The following is a 16,207-nucleotide window of genomic DNA, read 5'->3' on the forward strand; positions in this document are numbered from 1 at the left end:
CCTCCATCTGAATTTGAAATTCAACTATGCTATGATCACTCATTCCAAGGGGATCCTTTACTAGGAGATTGTTTATTAATCCTGTCTCATTACACAGGACCAGATCTAAGATAGCCTGCCCCCTGGTTGGTTCCGTTACATACTGCTCAAAGAACCCATCCCTTATGCACTCTATGAACTCTTCCTCAATGCTATCCTGAATAATTTGATTTGTCCAATCAATATGGAGGTTAAAATCACTCATGATTATTGCTGTTCCCTTTTTCCACCTCCCACTATTTCTTGGTTTATGTTCTGACCAACAAAGTTGCTACTGTTAGGGGGCCTATAGACTACGCCCAGCAGTAACTTTTTCCCCTTATTATTCCTTATCTCCACCCAAACTGTTTCAACATTCTGATCATTTGAGCCAGTATAATTTCTCGCTGTTGCAGTGATTCCATCCTTTATCAACAGAGCTACCCCACCTCCTTTTCCTTTCTGTCTGTCCTTCCGAATTGTCAAGTACCCCTGAATATTTTATTCCCAGTCCTGGTCACCTTGCAACCACGTCTCTGTAATGGCTATCAGATCACACCCATTTATAACTATTTGTACTGACAGCTCATCTAATTTGTTTCAAATGCTGCGTGCCGATAGCCAATTACACTTTTAATTTGAAGTGTAATCATTGTTGTAATGTAGGAAATGTCATCACAAGTATTGTGTAGATGCAGGCAGTGCTTTCAAATGGCAGAGTTACTTCTTAGTTGTGAAAATACATACCCAGCCTCAAAGTCACACCTTGCAGGTGTTGTTGCAAATCTCAAAAGTTTCTATGATGGACACCTGCTTTCAGCATGGTGAAAGAACCTACATAAGACAGTTTTTGTCTTGTTAACCACCCAGATGTTCTAGGCGTCCAAGTCCGTGCTATGCATCAGGCATCAGACTCATCACCAACTGTTTCATGCAGGTCTGCTTATGAGGAACTTTTGCAAAGAGGCATGTCAGCCATCAGTCTGACTCGATCTCCAGGGTTTTCAGTGACAGATTATTGTGGGCCAGAACCCTCTGTCCCTGCAGTACTTCCCTATTATGTCACAAATCCACCTCACATCATGGTTCTGATTCTTACCTGTGGGCCAAAGGAAGCTCATACATTGCTTGCCGAGGAGTTCTAAATCATTACGGGTGACCAAATGCAGATTGGGTGACCGCTTTGCGAAACACCTCCATTCAGTCCGAAAGTGTGCCGCCGAGCTTCTGGTTGCCTGTCACTTTAATTCACTGCTTCACTCCTACTCTGACCTCTCGGTCCTCGTTCTCTTACACTGTTCCAACAAAGCCGAGCATAAGCTCGAGGAACAGCACCTCATCTTTCGATTAGGCACTTTGCAGGCTTCTGGATTCAACATTGAGTTCAACAATTTCACTCCATACACTCTGCCCCTATTTTTTCACATGGCAGCTGTTGATGATTCTGACATTCCCATTTACACCTTTTCTAGACTCATCTTTTGTTTCTTCACTTGTCCCACCACCATCTCGATTTGATTTATACTACCAGTCCTTTTGTCATTTAATCACTCCTGCCTTCCACCCTATCTCAGACATTCCCTTTTGTTCTTTCCTTCCGTCACCGTTTTCCCTGCCCCTACACTTGCTTAAAATCTGTTACATCTCTTACATTTTCCTGTTCTGATGAAAGGTCATCGACCTGAAACGTTAACTCTGTTTCTCTCTCCACAGATGCTGCCTGACCTGCTGAGTATTTCCTACAATTTCTGTTTTTATTTCAGATTCCCAGCATCCGCAGTATTTTGCTTTTGTATTAAGAATAGCTGTTTGGAAATCGTGTTTCCCACAAGCTTAATTTACTTTTAGAATTTGTTGTCAGTGAAAACATGCAAAAATGACCATCCTTCTCAGCGTGAGCTCACAGGAATGTGCCCAGGTGAAGCTGATGTTTGTCAGGTCCCCAGGTAGTGATATGAGTTAACTCTAATGTGCCATGCACATGCTCATTTCCATCGGGTGTCCAAGCAACCCACTTGTGATTTTGAGCCTGATTTGGAATGAAGAGCTGCTACACGGGTTTTCCAGGCTTTGGGAAACTCGGCATGAAACCAGGACGAGATTGAATGACACTTCATGAGGATGGTTCATGAGGACTGATATGAATCAAGGTTGAATGCTCACAGATGCTTTCTCAGTTCCCTCTGGGACTCAATGTGGTGAGAGTACTTTTTATGAGTGATATATTTGTGCAGTTTGAAGATGTTCACACAGAGAACATCAAGATGGGTGAGGCTATGGCTGCTTTTGGTTGGACTTCAGATGAGGAAGACAATCATCATCAGAGCAACAGAAGGGTCAAGTTTTCAGGAGGCACTATCTATGTAACGAGCTCTACAGACAGAGGCTGAGCTTCCTTAAACTCCCGGAACAGCAGTGCTTCCGAAGGCCGATATTGTCATCTGCAGCCTCCTAGAGGAAGACCTGTTACCTGCTGGACTTGGTGGCCACGCATTATCAGTGGCTGAGAAAGTCGCCACCGTCCTCAATTTCTTTGCCTCTGGTTCATTCCTGTGTAGCCCCTCACCTATTCCACTAAGCCCACTACTGCTCCATCACTAAATCTGGGAGCCCTTGCAGGAGACAGCTCTGGCATAAAGTTGAGAAATCGCATTAATACTGAATTTCAAATTAAAGGACACCTTACTTTAAGAGGTGCATGATCACTTTAGATCGGTGTCCGAATTTCTCCTTATGTGACTCGATGTCAAATGTTTTGTCTCGTGATACTCCTGTGAAGCGCCTTGGGATGTTTCACTACATTGAAGGTGCTATATAAATACAAGTTGTTACTTCTGTAGTACTCTGCTTATTAAATTTATTTTGCATGTGGAGCAACCCCTTGGAGTTTGAATCTTCTAAATTCACTTCAGTTTTCTTCAATCTTGTCCTGAACTATCTTCAAGAAGCAGAATCTCTGATCTGTTGAGCTACATATAAATTTCAAAGAAAATAGTGTGCTGATGGAATGTTCTTCGTAATGGAACAGTGAACTCAGTATAAGATCACACTTTTCCATTCATTATCAGGCCTTAACAGCACATGGTCCCATGGTTTTAAAATCTGTTTACACTTCAGAGGGAGCTTTGCTGTGCATCTGACTCGCCCATCCCTGATTTGGAATGCTTGATGTTGCATTGGGATCCCAAAATAAAAAAGTATTCTGTTGCCAGTATTGACCCATCTCTCAAATTCACTTTAAAGAACCCATACAGAAAATAATCCGGGCCTGTGTGAACCAGGTAGAATGTTTGAGTGAGGGAGGATTACTTGTGGTGTCAAAGAGGAGCGTGAGTACTGTACTTTTCTCACTCTGCCAAAAGGAGGAGCTTTTTTTGAAGTCCTTTTTCTGAGAGGAAATATTTTAATTTGTGGTTGTTGTAAAGCAATGTCATGGAGATGTGCCAAGTAAAAGCCTCTCATACCTACGGTTTCCAGCCAGGGGAGAGAGACATCATACAGAGACCGGCACAGCTGATGTTTTTCAGTCGGTCTCTAGCCAGCTGTTCTACAGTAAGAAGGGATCAGCATCCTTGTGACTTTGCAATGCCAGTTCTAGCAAGCCACCGTCATTCACCAGACTGACATATAAGGATAGACTGGATCGACTGGGCCTGTATTCACTGGATTTTAGAAAGATGAGAGAGGATCTCATAGAAACATATAAAATTCTGACGGGACTGGACAGGTTAGATGCAGGAAGAATGTTCCCGATGATTGGGATGTCCAGAACCAGGGAATACAGTCTAAGGATAAGGGGTAAGCCATTTAGGACTGAGATGAGGAGAAACTTCTTCACTCAGAGAGTTGTTAACCTGTGGAATTCCTACCGCAGAGAGTTGTTGATGCCAGTTCATTGGATATATTCAAGAGGGAGTTAGATATGGCCCTTACGGCTAAAGGGATCAAGGGGTATGGAGAGAAAGCAGAAAAGGGGTACTGAGGTGAATGATCAGCCATGATCTTATTGAATGGCGGTGCAGGCTCGAAGGGTCAAATGGCCTACTCCTGCACCTATTTTCTATGTTTCTATATTTCTATGTGTCAGGGCCACCGGAAATCCTACCCTCCAAGGCAGCGAGCTGTCAATTAAAGATGTAAGTATGTGGGTAGCTCACCTATAACAACAATAACTGGTATTTATATAGTGCTTTTAACAAAGTGAAACGTTCAAAGGTGCTTCACAGGAGTATTATGTGATGAAAATTTGATACCGAGCCGCATAAGAACATAAGAATGTAAGAAATAGGAGCAGGAGTAGGCCATTTGGCCCCTCGAGCCTGCTCCACCATTCAATATCATGGCTGATCTGATCCTGGCCTCAACTCCACTTCCCCACCCGCTCCCCATAACCATTGACTCCCTTATCTTTCAAAAAATCTGTCTATATCCACCTTAAATACATACAATGACCCAGCCTCCACAGCTCTCTGAGGTAGAGAATTCCAAAGATTCATGACCCTCTGAGAGAAGAAATTCCTCCTCATTTCCATTTTAAATGGGCGACCCTTTATTCTGAAACTATGCCCCCGAGTTCTACATTCCACCATGAGGGGAAACATCCTCTCTGCATCTATCCTGTCAGGCCCCCTCAGAATCTTATACATTTCAATAAGATCACCTTTCATTCTTCTAAACTCCAATGAGTATAGGCCCAACCTGCTCAACCTTTCTTCATATGACAACCCCTTCATTGCACGAATCAACCTCGTGAACCTTCTTTGAACTGCCTCCAGTGCAAGTATATCCTTCCTTAAATAAGGAAACCAAAACTGTATGCAGTACTCTAGTACGCCTTGTACAGTTGTAGCAGGACTTCCCTTCTTTTATACCCCCTTGCAATAAAGGCCAGCATTCCATTTGCCTTCCTAAATAATTGTTGTACCTGTATGATAAATTTTTGTGTTTCATGTATAAGGACCCCAGATCCCTCTGTACCACCGCATTTTGTAATCTCTCCCCATTTAAATAATAATTTGTTTTTTTATTTTTCCTACCAAAGTGGATAAGCTCACATTTTCCCACATTATACTCCATCTGCTAAATTTTTGCCCACTCACTTAGCCTATCTATATCTCTTGTCAATTCTTTGCATCCTCCTCACAACTTGTTTTCCCACTTATCTTTGTATCATCAGCAAACTTGGCTACATTACACTCGGTCCCTTCATCCAAGTCATTAATATAAATTGTAAATAGTTGAGGCCCCAACACTGATCCCTGTGGCACCCCACTAGTTTCAGTTTGCCAACCTAAGTATAAATTAGCGCAGGTGATCAAAAGCTTGGTCAAAGAGGTATGTTTAAAGGAACATCTTGAAGGAGGAAAGAGAGATGAAGAGGTTTAGGCAGGGAGTTCCAGAGCTAGGGGCCTAGGCAACAGTAGGCACGGCCACTAATGGTTGAGCGATTACAATCAAGGATGCTCAGGACGGCAGAATTAGAGGAGCGTAGACATCTCAGGGGGTTGTGGGGCTGGAAGAGATTATAGAGATAGGGAGGGGCGAGGCCATGGAGGGACTTGAAAATAAGGATGAGAATTTTGAAATGGAGTTGTTGCTTAACCGGAAGCCAATGTAGGTCAGCTAGCATAGGGGTGATGGGTGAACAGGAATTGGTGCGAGTTAGGACACAGGCAGTCAAGTTTTGGATCAACTCTAGTTTACGTTGGTTAGAATGTGGGAGGCCAGCCAGGAGTGCGTTGGAATAATCAAGTCTAGAGATAACAGCAGCGGATGAGCTGAGGGAAGGGCAGAGACAGGCGATGTTATGAAGGTGGTAATAGGCAATCTTAGTTATGTGGTCAAAAGCTCAGTTCAGGGTCAAATATGACACCAAGGTTGCGAACAGTCTTGTTCAGCCTCTGACAGGAGTTGGGGAGAGGGATGGAGTTAGTTTCTAGGGAACGGAGTTTGTGGCGGGGTCCGAAAACAATGGCTTCGGTCTTCCCAATATTCAATTGGAGAACATTTCTGCTCATGCATGTGCAGGGTGCATCATTCAATACTGGTGAACAGGAGCTGGAGATAGTGGATCCGACAGAGCAGGATGGCTATAATAAAAACAGAAAATGCTGGGAATCTCAGCGGGTCAGGCAGCATCTGTGGAGAGAAGCAGAGAACGTTTCGGGTTGATGACCCTTCGTCAGAAAAGGTTAAAAAAATCCACGGTATTTTGCTTTTGTATTGGAGCAGGATGGCTGGTTGGAGGGCTGTACCTTGATGTGTGGCTCCGATGAGTCTGTGGTCGAATAGCTTTTCTTTGGCTTTCAATGGCCTGAATCTTTGGCCACTTTACTTAATATCTTATTGATTGCAAGACAAAAGGCCTGTCCATCAAGCATTCCTGCAATTGATTCCTTGTCCACCTGTATTCCTGTGGGGCATGTTTGGACCTGCCCCAAGTCAGTGCTGTCTGCTCTCTGCAATAACAGAAAACGTGTCCAAGCAATGTCCAAAACTTTAAGTTTTTGCTGTCGATGTTTTCGCCAAATCTTACACTCATGAAAGAAATACATTACAAAATGATGACGAGCATGGCAGTTTCTTTATGAAGACATTTTTGGTGGCATTTCCTTTTACGAGAAGGAAGTGCAAGTGGAGCACAGCAAGGAGTTATACCAGCAGCGTGATTCCCCAATGAGAGCCTGGTAGATCCATTTTTTTTTGTGAGCACTTGACAGTGTTGAATTGACAAAAAGAGCTTGTGGAAAATCATTTAGAGTCATTGAAAAGCAATTCAAGATTATTGAGAGTGATTAACAGCTATTAAGCTAAGAAGGCAATATGGATGTGACAACGAGTTATGTCAGTAATTTGGGAGCCTTTGACAGGAATAAGGAATTGTTTAGATCTTACAGTGAAAGACTGAAAATGTTTTTTTTTAGAGTTAATGATGTCAATGAAGTCCTAGCAGATGTGTCAAATTCACAAATAAGTAATCAGGCAGTGAACTAGAAGATGAAAGCGGTGGCCTAAAGTTTTGTTCATTGGGCCTGGTTTGGATAAAGCTTTAGAAGTATTAGTAAGTAAGAGTACTATGTCAAGACTGCAGGACCATGCCAGCTAAAAAGGCACTGCAAACATGAACTTGGCCAATGAGACCATTCCAAAGAATACATATTGATTTTCAGAGAGGTGTGATAATTTTCTGGATCTAATCGATAGCCATTCGAAATGGCTGGAGGTACAGTATATGGGGTCATCTATGACTACAGAGCATACATTGTATGAATTGTGGGACATTTTTGCATGCCATGACCTGCCAGAAGAAATGGTGTCAGATGATATTGGGCCACAATTTCGGTCCATGCAATTTGCGAATTTTGCCAGATACAAAGGTATCAAACACACGTAGTACCATGTCATCCTGCTTCGAATGATGCAGCTGAAAGGATTGGCAGTCAGGATTGTCAAGGAGGCTTTGCGGAAACAAGTTCTACAGACTGAATCATTAGTGAGCATGAAGCACAGGTTAGCGAATTTCTTTTCAAATATAGGACTACACCTCATTCTACAACAGGGTACACACCTGCTGAATTATTGATGAAGCGTAGGCTGAGGACGCGTCTCAGTTTATTGCAACTAAACTTGTCTGATAAGATAGAGAAGGCACAATCGGTGCAGAAACGTCATTATCATTCCAGTACTAAAGAGCGTTGCTTTCAGAAGGGTGATCAGGTCAGAGTTCTCAGTCCATCGAAAAGGGCAAGTCCACGCAAATGGGACATTGATACAATTATTCGGGAATGTGACACCAAGCAGTATTTTGTCAAAATTAGTGAATACATCAGGAAGGTTCATCTGGATCAAATGTTTCTAACAAGTGATACACCTTCGACACCACAAGTAGATAATTATGAATCTTCGATGATGATCAGAGTGAGTTGGCAGGTCCAAGTACTTCAACGGACTCAACGGTCACAACGTCCATATCCCCACCAACTCAGATGCAACTGACTGAAGGTGGTTCTGCACGTATGGGACAATCTCGCAGAGGCTCTGTATCTTCCAGTGGGAGGTGGTGGGGGAGGTGGAGTTGGTGTTCTGTTGAGAAGATCAATGAGGAAACACAAACCAACTGGACAGGATATTGATAGCTGGGATTCTCAAGGTCTTAGAAACATAGAAACATAAAAAATAGGTGCAGGAGCAGGCCATTCAGCCCTTCGAGCCTGCACCGCCATTCAATATGGTCATGGCTGAACATTCAACCGCAATACCCCATCCCAGCCTTCTATCCATACCACCTGATCCCTTTAGCAGTAAGGGCCACATCTAATTCTCTTTTGAATATGTCCAACGAACTGGACTCAACAACTTTCTGTGGCAGAGAATTCCACAGGTTCAAACTCTCTGGATGAAAAAATATCTCCTCATCTCGGTCCTATATGGCTTACCCCTTATCCTTAGACTGTGTCCCCTGGTTCTGGACTTCCCCAACATCGGGAACATTCTTCCTGCATCTCACCTGTCCAGTCCCATCACAATTTTATACGTTTCTATGAGATCCCTTCTCATTCTTCTAAATTCCAGTCTTTCTTCATATGTCAGTCCTGCCATCCCGAGAATCAGTCTGGTGAACCTTCGCTGCACTCCCTCAATAGCAAGCACGTCCTTCCTCAGATTAGGAGATCAAAACTGCGCACAATACTCAGGATGTGGTCTCACCAAGGCTATATGCCCTGAAAACAGAAATTCCCCAAGACAGTCTCCAGCGTCAAATAAGAATATAGAAAATGGGCATAGCCAACCAACTGCAAAGACATGGCAATTTGTAAAGTTGTAATTATGATAAGGAATGTTTTGAAATATTGTATAAATACCTTGCTTCTAAAAAAAGCAGTGTAATGTATGCACCTGTGAGAATGCTCACGTTTGTAGAACTGTTGAAAACATTCCTCAGGAGCCGGCGTCTCACAACTTGAGTCTCCTCGGGGAAATCCCCTCCGTGCCTTTCAGTTCTGCGCGGAGAGGTTTCCTGTACAGGCTGCTTCTGCACACTCTCCACTTTGCCATCCTTGTCTGCCGTCCGTACACGCCATGGCGCACCATCTTGCCGTCCGGAGGAGGCGGGTGTCCCCGATGGAGTGCACTCTATGCTGGAGTCCTCCCACTATTTATTGGGGACTTGGCCTGGAGGGTGTTGCATGGAGCAGTCCCCTGCAATAAATTTTTAAGTCGGTTCATAGGCTCCCAGACCACAGAAATTGCAGGTGGCCTGGGAGCCCGTGTTCCATGTTTTTACTGAATGTGCGAGGTGGCAGCCCCTGTTCCATTATTTAACGGGGCTGCTCCTCAATTTCTGGTTGCACTTCAGTCCTACACTCCTGATCTTTGGGCACCCTATGCGGAGGGGAGCGGATAGGTCCGAAGGCCTCTTCGTAGGACTGCTCCTGGGCATGGCCAAGGGGGCCATCAGCCGGTCCAGGCAGCGGGCGGTCGAAGGGGTCGTTCAGCCCGACTGCCTGCCTCTCTTCCGCGCTTACATCCAAGCCAGGGTGTTCCTGGAGATGGAGCACGCGGTGTCCACAGTATGCTCACAGCCTTCCGTGAGAGGTGGGCACCGGAGGGACTGGAGTGCATCATCACCCCCGGCAAATAAATTTTAATTTGATTTTACATGTTTTAAAGTTTAATTTGTTTTTATTGCCGGTTTTAGTGTCCCCCGAGTCAGGGGGCACTTGTATAATTTGCCTCTTGGTGCCCTAAAAAACCCCACAAAAAAAGCACAAAAAAAGCACAAAAAAACAACAAAAAAACCCCAAAGAAGGGCACTTGAAAAGTGTTTGGAGTGTCCCTTTCCTTTAATCAGGGGGCACTTGAGTTAATGTTTATTTTTTGTTCTCAACAGAAAGAGTTGTAGAGCTGTTGAAAACCTCCCTCGGGAACCGGCGCCTTGCAACTTGAGCCTCCTCGGGGAAATCCCCTCCATGCCTTTCAGCTCTGCGCGGAGGTGTTTCCTGTACATGCTGCTCCTGTACACTCTCCACCTTGCCATCCTCATCTGCCGTCCGGACACACCATGGCGCACCACCTTGCCATCCGGAGGAGGCGGGGGTCCCCGATGGAGTGTACTCTGTGTGGGAGTCCTCCCACTATTTATTGGCCTGGAGGGTGGTGCATGGAGCAGTCCCGTGCAATAAATTTTTAAGTCGGTTCATGGGCTGCCAGGCCGCCTGCAATTTCTGCGGTCTGGAAGAGTCCGTGTTCCATGTTTTTATGGAATGTGCGAGGTTGCAGCCCCTATTCCATTATTTAAATGGGCTGCTCCTCAAATTCTGGTTGCACTTCAGTCCCACACTCCTGATCTTTGGGCACCCTGTGCGGAGGGGAGCGGGTAGGTCCAAGGGCCTCCTCGTAGGACTGCTCCTGGGCACGGCCAAGGGGGCCATCATCTGGTCCAGGAAGCGGGCAGTCGAGGGGGTCATTCAGATCGACTGCCTGCCTCTCTTCCGCGGTTACATCCGAGCCATGGTGTCCTGGTATGCTCGCGGCCTTCCGAGAGAGATGGGCGCCGGAGGGAATGGAGTGCATCATCACCCCTGGCAACCAAATTTTAATTTGATTTTATACATTTTAAAGTTTAATTTGTTTTATTGCCGGGTTTTAGTGTCCCCCTCCCTTTTAGCCAGGGGGCACTTGTATAATTTGTGGTTTTAGTGCCCCAAAAAACCCCACAAAAATAACACAAAAAACCCCCCCAAAAAATAAAAAAGGGCACTGGAAAAGTGTTTGGAGTGTCCTCTTCCTTTAATCAGGGGGCACTTGAACTAACTGTTTAATTTGTTTCACAACAAAATAGTTGTAGAGCTGTTGAAAACCTCCCTTGGGAGTCGGCGCCTCACAACTTGAGCCTCCTCGGGGAAATCCCCTCCGTGCCTTTCAGTTCTGCGCGAAGAGGATTCCTGTACGGGCTGCTCTTGCACACTCTCCACGTTGATATCCTCGACTGCCGCCTGGACACCCCATGGCGCACCATCTTGCCATCCAGAGGAGACGGGGGTCCCCAATGGAGTGCACTCTATGCGGGAGTCCTCCCTCTATTTATTGGGGACTTGGCCTGGAGGGTGTTGCATGGAGCAGTCTTGTGCAATAAGTTTTTAAGTTGGTTCACAGTCTCCCAGGTCGCCTGCAAGTTCTGCGGTCTGGAAGAGTCCATGTTCCATGTTTTTATTGAATGTACGAGGTTGCAGCCTCTGTTCCATTATTTGAAGGACTGCTCCTCAAATTCTGGTTGCACTTCAGTCCCACACTCCTGATCTTTGGGCACCCTGTGCGGAGGGGAGTGGGCAGGTCGGAAGGTCTCCTCGTAGGACTGCTCCTGGGCACGGCCAAGGGAGCCATCAGCCGGTCCAAGCAGTGGGCGGTCAACGGGGTCGTTCAGCCAGACTGCCTGCCTCTCTTCCGCAATTACATCCGAGCCAGGGTATCCCTGGAGATGGAGCATGTGGTGTCCACCGGTACGCTCGCGGCCTTCCGTGAGAGGTGAGTGCCGGAGGGACTGGAGTGCATCATCAACCCCGGCAACCAAATTTTAATTTGAGGTTTTTTGTCTGAAGTTTAATTTGTTTATTGTGCCCGTTTTAGTGCCCCCCCACCCCTTTTAGCCAGGGGCACTTGTATAATTTGTGTTTTTAGTGCCCTCAAAAAAAAACAAGGAGGCACTTGTTTGAAAATGTTTGGAGTGTTCCCCCACCCTCCACCCCCCTTTTAATCAGGGAGCAGTTGTTTTAATGATTTAATTGTTCACGACAAAATAGTTGTAGAGCTGTTGAAAACCTCCTTTGGGAGCCGGCACCTCACAACTTGAGCCTCCTCGGGGAAATCCCCTCCATGCCTTTCAGTTCTGCGCGGAGGGGATTCCTGTACAGGCTGCTCTTGCACATTCTCCACCTTGCCATCCTCGTCTGCTGTCCGGACACGCCATGGCGCACCATCTTGCTATCCGGAGGAGGCGGGGTCCCCAATGGAGTGCACTCTACGTGGGAGTTCTCCTTCTATTTATTGGGGACTTGGCCTGGAGGGTGTTGCATGGAGCAGTCCCATGCAATAAGCTTTTAAGTCGGTTCATGGGCTCCCAGGCCGCCTGAAATTTCTGCGGCTTGGAAGAATCCGTGTTCCATGTTTTTATTGAATGTACGAGATTGCAGCCTCTGTTCCAATATTTGAAGGGGCTGCTCCTCAAAGTCTGGTTGCACTTCAGTTCCACATTCCTGATCTTTGAGCAGCCTGTGCAAAGGGGAGTGGACAGGTCGGAAGGCCTCCTCGTAGGACTGCTCCTGGGCATGGCCAAGGGGGCCATCAGCCGGTCCAGGCAGCAGGCGGTCGAGTGGGTTGTTCAGCCCGACTGCCTGCCTCTCTTCCGCGGTTACATCCGAGCCAGGGTCTCCCTGGAAATGAAGCACACGGTGTCCACTGATACGCTCGTGGCCTTCCATGAGAGGTGGGCGCCGGAGGGACTGGAGTGCATCATCACCCCCGGCAACCAAATTTTAATTTGATGCTTTTTGTCTGAAGTTTAATTTGTTTATTGTGCCGGTGTTAATGCTCCCCTCCCTCCCTTTTAGCCAGGGGACACTTGTATAATTTGTGTGTTGGTGCCCTCAAAAAAATCCCACAAAAACACAAAAAAAACAAGGGGGTACCTGAAAAGTTTTTGGAGTGTGCCCCCCCCCCCACTTTTAATCAGGGGGCACTTGTTTATTGTCTTACAACAAAATAGTTGTAGAGCTGTTGAGTTGCGAGTAGCTTATCCAGTGCTGTGATGTTCACAGGACTCAATAAAACCCCAGCCAGTTGGGTTCAGGGGATTCACGATGAGGCATGTGATTGTGAGCCCGGTGGATGAACTGGTAATGTGTAGTGTGATTGTTGAACCTTTCGCTAATAAACCAACTAGTCCTTAATAGCTATGTGTTGCTATGAATTCTTAAGCAAAGAACCCATGAAGCAAATACATTACAAAAGCCATTATGGGCTGACGTCTGAGTGATTATTATTTCTTTTGGCATTTCTGAACATGATTGAAGTGTGAAACACTTTTTTTATGATGTTGCCTGCAGAGTGTTTCTGCAGTAGTTGTAAACTTGGCAAAGCCAGGTGACATGAATGATGGTTAATGGGATGGAAATTCTTTATTGGAAGGTAGATGGGCTCGTTCTGCTGATGTTCTGAGTGGGAAATGGAGGTTGTGGTGGGGGTAGGAGCTGTTTAGGAGAAGGGATTTCAATGAGATGCTGGTGCACAGCTTTGGCTGCAGACTGAAGTTGGAGACCTGCCACTGCTGCTGCTCATCAGCTTTCTCCTCTTTGTGTAACATATGGTCTTCTTGATCTGCCAACAGTAGCTCTGTCTCTTGGATGGAAAATCATGCAGGAGGCAGTAGACCATTTAACGCTCTCTCAGGAAACACCCAGACCTGTCCAGGAAGTGAACTCATTACTTAATGTCTCCTATGGACTGCTCGATGGACTGCTCTAGTTGAGCCATGACTGCTGTTGCATCTGATTTCCACAGGCATCCATGGGCTTTGGAGTGTGGTCATCAGCCAAGTCTGGAGAGGGTTTCCCTTGCCTCCTTGCAGCCTGCCTGTAACATGTTGCACCTTGTCATAGAGAAGGGTAATACTGGACTGCCGCAGGATATAGGCATCATGGGAGTTACCACAGGAAATTGGACACAGACCTACAATGAAGCATTTCCAGTGGTCACAGACCAGCTAGTCATGAAAAGCAGTGAAACTCTTTGGCGATCATGAAGCTGCCAGGCTACTTGGCAGAAGCGCTGAAGGCCGCATGTGTGCAGTCGATCGCACCTTGCACTTGTGGGAATCATGCACAGCCCTTTCTTGCTGGCTCCTAAGGTCCATGGGAAACAAGATAGAACATTGGTTAGGCCACACTTGGAGTATTGTGCATAGGTCTGCTCTCCATATTACTAATAAGTATATTGAAGCACTGGAGAAACCCAGAAAAGATTGCCAAGGATAATACCTGAATTGAAAGGATGCAACTATCAGGAAAGATGGAGCAGGCTGGATGGGAGAAAACTAAGGGCCGGATTTTCGAGAGGTTTGTGACCAGGTTTTCACCACAATTTCACCCTCCGCAGCAAAAACCCGGTCGCAAAGCCCGGGCGGGATCCCTGGGTACCTGTTTGCGGCGGCGCTTTCAAGTACCGCCGGAGAGAAGTGTGTGACATGCAATGATTCGGATTGCATTTGTGTTCGAGTTTCGGCAGTCTCCTGACCCATACACCGCGCCCAGAATAGCGACAGGTCAAACCTGTCGGTGCAGCCCTGCCAGCAGCGGTAGGTACGAAAACCTACAAAAAAGGTAAGTTAAAGTTTTTATTTTTAATTTTTGTTTGCAGCGATTAGATAGTTAAGGGTCTTGTGAATCTTTTTGGAATGTTTTTGGAATTTTTTTTTCCCCCTCCCAAGGCCTCTCTTGCAGGGCCCCGGACTAAAGTTGCCGAAACTCGCATTTTGCGCTGCGAATGCTTGTGTCACGCCTCCCTTACCGATGCGCCCCTGGTGCAGAGGTAAAGGCTGAAAGTTTGGCCTAGAAACGGGAGCGCAGCGAAAATGGTAAGTTTCACGTATCGCTCCCGTTTTTGCCGAAAAACCCCGAAAGCCGAAAATCTGTCCCGAATTCGAGGAGATCTTTAAAATGATGAAGTGGCTCAATAGGATGGTCATGGAGAAACTATTTTCACTTGTGGATGTGTCCAGAACAAGAGGGCATAAATATAAGATAGCCACTAACAGATCAAATAAATAATATAGGAGGAATTTCTTTACATAGAAAGTGGTGGGAATGTGGAACTCACTGCCACATTACTGTGTCAGCTGTGGCTCACTTGCCTTTGAGTCAGAAGGTTGTGGTTCAAGTGCTTGTGCAGCATTATTGGCCCTCCCTTTAAGTGAGAGAAGCAGCCTCTCTTGCCATTATCAATGCACTGAAAATTGTTTAGCGCTCTGCCGCTACCGCCGTGCTCTCGGACTTTAGCGCCCTAAGAGAAATGGTTAGCGTTTCATTTGGTGCTCCACTTCTCTCTTGGAGCGCTAAAGCTGAGTATCACTGGAGGAGAGAATGATTAGCACCTGGCATCACTTTTACAACTTTTCAAAATGAATTTATAGCCCTATGTAATTCTCTGAATTCATTGGCCCTGGCCAACAGCACATCTGTGATATATATACAGGAGTGCATTGTGGTCTATCTGCAAGAATGCATGTGTCTCCAGCTCCAGTCTGAAATTACTTTGATGGATGGAAAGTCAGGGCTATGGTCAACCTTAAATGCCAGAGGCAATGTAGTGTCAGCTGTGGTTGTGGGCTCCAACTCCGACTGCAATATTCTGCAGAGTTCTGACACGGCCTCTCATGGGGAGCACAATCTACACCTCACTGAGATTTAGGGTGCACAGTCTAGGTCTGCAGACACCATGAGCAGGGTAAGGCTCCCTGCAGGTATGTGTCCAAGACCATGTGATCCTACCTAAAGTTCTCCTACCTGTTTCTGCTGCTGCCCTTGTTCCTGCAGCCAGTAATTGATGGCCAATGCCTCTCTCATCCTTCAGTGAATCTCTCTGGGCCCAAGTTTCGGCCTCAGTTGCTCCTGATTTTTTGGAGCAACTGGTGTAGAACGGAGTATCTTAGAAATTCAAATTCTCGGCATTTAGTTTGCTCCAGTTCTAGTCAGTTAGAACAGTTTCACTTTGGAACAGAATTTTCTTTTCAAAAGGGGGCGTGTCCGGCCACTTACACCTGTTTTCAAAGTTTCGGCAGTGAAAACTTACTCCAAACTAACTTAGAATGGAGTAAGTGAAGATTTTTGTACGCTCGAAAAAACCTTGTCTACAATTTGGAAAATCAGGCGTAGGTTACAAATCAGGCGTAGGGAATGGTGGGGGAGGGGGGTTTAAAGGGAAGTTTACAAACATTAAACACTTCAGTTTTACAAATAAAGAGCCATCATCAATAATAAATGATAAAAACATCAATAAATCAACCAATAAATAAATCAAAAAACATTAATAAGAAATTTTTTTTTTTTAAATCAATAAAACAAAACATTTTCTACTTGCCGACTGCAGCACCGGGAGCCCTCCAACAGCATGCTGGGATGCCCCCCCCCCCCCCCCCCCC

This window comes from Pristiophorus japonicus, chromosome 2 (genome assembly GCF_044704955.1).
Source record: "Pristiophorus japonicus isolate sPriJap1 chromosome 2, sPriJap1.hap1, whole genome shotgun sequence".
Classification (NCBI taxonomy): Eukaryota; Metazoa; Chordata; class Chondrichthyes; family Pristiophoridae; genus Pristiophorus; species Pristiophorus japonicus.